Source organism: Monodelphis domestica, chromosome 2 (genome assembly GCF_027887165.1).
Source record: "Monodelphis domestica isolate mMonDom1 chromosome 2, mMonDom1.pri, whole genome shotgun sequence".
NCBI lineage: Eukaryota > Metazoa > Chordata > Mammalia > Didelphimorphia > Didelphidae > Monodelphis > Monodelphis domestica.
The window spans coordinates 284,448,594-284,453,543 of NC_077228.1; positions in this window are offsets into that span (position 1 = coordinate 284,448,594).

A 4,950-nucleotide genomic window follows, 5' to 3' on the forward strand; every position below is an offset into this window, starting at 1 on the left:
GGTTCACATTCCAATAGCCAAGACCCACTATCAATAGGAAATTTTTCAAGTATGAAATTTCCCAATGGTGAAATTTCCAACATTTATAAGTCTAAGAAATTTTAAGGTTTACAACTGATAGTATCGAGGTATAGCCTGGAGGTGCATCTCTCTGTCCATCTTAAATCTAAAGGAGGATCAAAGGAGCACAATCATCTCAGGGTCCTTTAGGGGTCACTAGATGTTTTAGGCTAAGAGTCATAAGGATTTAAGGGAGCGAACGAATTTCCCTGATAATAGTTTGCCTGAGCTTGGGGGGGGGGGGCAGTACAGTGCCCAGGTCATAGGGACTATGGGCCAGACAGATGAGGGAAATGGTCTTTCTCACTGTGTGACTGCTCCTGGTTTTGGACTATCCTTTGTCCCATGATTTTCCTTCTAACCCTCTTCTAGCCCTCATCTTTCAACTGTTTGCACACTGAGTGAAAGAATTCCTTGTTGTTCCAACCTATATTCCAAGTGGCATGGGCATGGTATCTCCCAAACTATAGAAGTGTTTCAGGCAAACTTTAAGCAGGGAAATTCCTTTGCTCCCCTCTATCCTTGTGACTTCTAACCCCAAACATCTGATGACTCCTATAAGACTGAGAAAATTATCCTCCTTGGATCATCCTTTAGATTTGAGATGGACAGAGAGATACACCTCCTTGATACCATCAAGTTGTATCTCAGACATCCGTCTGTCCTCTAAACTATGAGGGTCACCCCCCATGTCCTCAGGCAGACCTCCCCCAACCTGCGCCTCAGTGCATACCACTGTAGAGTCACATCTTCACTGTTGTAAAGAGTATAAGACCCCACAATTGATGTCATCTGGGAACAGCTTTCCATCTATGCTGTTCCAGCTAGGAGGCAATCTTCCACCCATGCTGTCCTCCTGGCCAGATTCAACATGACCTCCTAAATTAATACATTTCTCTTTTTATTTCTAAGCTAAGTTTCAGAGTCTTGCATCCTTGCAAAAGGTACCCTTCCAGAACCCCGGGGATTCACCTCAAGCCCCCCACAACACAAACATGTGCTCCCTCTCAGTAGAAGAAACAGCTCTGAGAGTCAGATCAAGTTCTTTCCTTTCTGATGGCCAATTGTGTGAGTGTGAGTGTGGAGGGAGCTCTGGAATCTCAGTCTCAAGGTGGTCCAGGCTTCATTCTGTGAGAATGGATGGGGAAAACCAGAGATGCTTCCAGAGGAAGGAAGAAGACAGCATCGTCTAAAGGAGATGTCATGGGAGTGAGGAAGAAGGAAGGAACCTGGACCTCAGGTCATGGGGACCATCTCTAGGGGATTCCTTTAGGGAATGAATTCTGTCTTTCAGGGGGCAAATTCTCTGTAGTGGAACAGAAAAGGAAACACTGAGGGTAAATAGAAAAAACTTGGAGAAAATTTCATCCTTAAGCAAGTTTAAAGTTATACTCTTTCAGCTCCTATATAGCTTTGCTCCAAAGGGACTTTCAGAACTAAGTTTCGGGACAGCATTGGCTAATCAGCTGCCAAAGAATCAGTGACCTCATCAGTTACTAGGTAAAAAGTGTTACCTGATGCTCCATTGGGTTGTTTCTCTCCTCCTGGGCACCCAGATGCTGAGACTTGTAGAAATTTCCTTCCCCTACATTATTTTTTACCATCTTCCTCTCCATCCCTCTCAATTTCTTATATGCCTCACCAATGGAGTCTGAATGCAGAGTGAAGCCGACCATTTTTCACTTCATCTTCTTCATGTTATTTAATCTTTCTTCTTACACAACAGCATGAAAATGGAAATTCAGTTTTGTATGCTAGCACACATATCACAGATATCCAATTGCTTACCATCTCAGGGAAAGGCAAAGGGAGGGAGGGAGAGAATGTGGAACCAAAAATGTTAGAAAATGAATTCCCTTCCTCAATTTTTAACATACATGAAAAAATAAATTATTAACAAAGAAAAAGAGAGCCTGGACATTGTATTATAAGAAATTATCGAAGATTTCCCTAATATTCCAGAAGAGAATAAAATGGGAATTGAAGGTGTTGACTTGAAAAAAACACAGAACTCCTAAATAGTCAGAAAAATCACTCTTTAATCAAGGAAAAGGGGTTCAATGTAATAGTAGGACTCCACACAGAGCTGTGTGCTATCCACCACACAGTCTGTGGATTGAACTCTGGATGCTCTGGACACTGACCCCTGGGAGAGCCAACCTGGCTAGATTGACAACTCCAAAGAACAAAAGAATTTGGGGAATCTATATACCATTTGGGGAATCTAGGGGCAAGGAAAGATAATTGACATCACTATAGCTACCAAGAATATGGGGGTGTTTAAACTATAGAGACAGAATACAATCAAACTTGGGAAAAGAATCATAGCCAGAGGCTAGGGTGTAAGGGAAGGGACTACTTACAATGGATACTAAAAGTGGTCCCTGCCCAGGAGTGGGTCTTACCTAGGAAAGATACAATAGGGAGACTACCTAAAACAAAACTTAGCATATACTTAGTCCCACCTAACTAGGATTGCCATTTACCCCAAGATCCATTATTCAGTCTGAAACTGCTAGCCTGAGATTCCTTTCTGGTGTATTCTCCCAGGAACAGGGAACAAGTAGAAACTTTGGGGCCTCCCAATTTGCAATATATTCCTAAAACTTGGGGTTCATCAGATCTTACTAGGCTACAAGTTTGGGGATTTTAGATTCCATGTTGACAAAGGAATCTACTGATCAACTCCTGAAAAAGATCCCAAAATGAACATTCCTAGGAATATCATAGCCAAATTCCAGAAGGGGTATTTAGGGGTTCAGTGGAATGAGAACCAAGCCTAGAGAAAGGGGGTCTTGGGTTCAAATTTGGTCTCAGGCATTTCCAAGCTGTGTGACCCTGGGCAAATCACTTACCCCCCAACTCCCACCCAGCCATTACCTAGCCCATACTTCTCTTCTGCTTTGGAAACAATATTTAGTATTTATTGAGACAGTAGGTAAGTTTCAGAAAAAAATGAATAAGTTGAGCAATTTGGAGGTTGAGGGTATGTGAAGTGGACCTTGAAATAGTAAGATGTACCCTTTCTAGTCACTATTCAAAGAGGCCAAGAAAAAACCTTCTTTAAAATGGAATATATATATATATATATATATATATATATATATATATATATATATTTAGAGAGAGAGAGAGAGAAATGTGGAGCAATTCCTAACATCATAGACCTGAGCCAATGTTCTCCAGATTTACAGAGAGAGAGATGTGTGGCCATGTCTCAAGTCATTGACAAAAGGACCCCAGATTTACAGAAAAGCTCTTACTTATTTTACACATTCAAGCATTCCTTCAAATGAAAATTTTAAAGAAAATGGTGAAGGGTTGGAGACAGATTTTAATGTAGAAATAAATGACAGTAATATTAAATTTATAGTAGCTAAAAATAGAAGAGGAATTCAGGGCTGGATTACCTGGGAGAGGCTAAAGTTCTCCTTTGGCTACTAGAGGATCATTCCAACCCAGGGGCTAAACCTCCTGCAGGAGGCCTCCAATACAATGGGAGACAGTTCTCAGCAGTCTGGAGCTTCCTTAAAGGCAAGTTCCCAGGGGGCAGGGGCAAACATTTTTTATTAACATCTTAAAGTAGAAACTCACCAAAGTGAATGAAGGGTGAGAATGAAGCAATCATCAGGGGTAGGAAAAACTAAATTTAATGACTTCTACTGGGGTCCTAAAGGTATTGATTAGAGTTGTTGGTAATTAATAACTTGAATTACATGCTAATTTCTCATACTACACAGGGTGTTGGAGGCAGCATTAATCTGTATATTCCAGGTCCACAGCCAGGATCAGGGCAGAGACCCGAATCTCCATCCTATCTCATAGGGGGATTCCTGCCCCAGAGTTGGAGGACAGAGAAGTGGCAGTCAGTGAGCACAGTCTCCATGAGGAGTAGGAAGGGAATGACTGGGAAGGAATAAATCCTGAGGCCAGAGTGGCGCTTTAATAGACTCATTGACTGATTGATGGAGAGTCCTTGTAGAGGCCAGAGGATCTGATTTGGGAAGCAGATATGAAGAAAGCTGAGTCCTGGGAAGAGGCTCTTGTAATAGTCCAGGGAGAAATAACTCTGAGACCCCTTCCTTCTGTGTGCAGTGAAAGTTCAAGGGAATTTAGAAATGACTAGATGTACCCTTTTAGTCACTATTCGAGTAACTGGGAAGCCATCAAATCAATTGCAACACTTTATTGAGAGAGAAAGAAAAGTTGTCCCCCCAAAACATACAACTTAAAAATCTCCAACTTGCAGAACCCCCCCTTATTTATAGGAAATAAATAACAACCTTCAGGTTAAATGACATCATCCTGACACATTCTCCCTGGTCACCTTCCAGCCTTCCTGAAGGGGGTCTCCTCCAAATGAACCTTTTTAGCAAATGGTGGAGGGTCATGTCAGAGGTTTTAATCTGCAAACAAGCCCAGAACTATTTATAACCCATTCTGGGTGCGGGGCTGATGGGGAGATGGCTCCCTCTGACCAGCCACTCTTGTGCTTTCTGTGCAGCTATTCTCTCAGGCAGGCCCCCCTTTGAGGGCAAATTGCACAGCCTGGGTAAGAAGGGGCTGAAGAGGGCAAGAATGCAAATGAAAGCCCCCAAAGGTTGCTTGTGAAAGACCCTGGGGAAGGGAGCTGTAGCCCAGGGAAGAGGCTGTCAGCCTGGCTTTGGCTTCATAAAACTTATTCCAAACCACTAGACTACAATTTGGAACACTTTAAAAGTACAAACTCAAAAGGCCCCTCCTAGAACACTGCCTGTAGTAAAGCTCTCAGCTGTCCCTGCCTCACTCAGGCCAAAGGAGATCCGAGGTCTTTGTATTCAGAATGAGGGGGAGGGGCAATCGTCCTGCTCCGGATGCTGTCTTGGAGAGACCAGTTTACTAACTCCTATC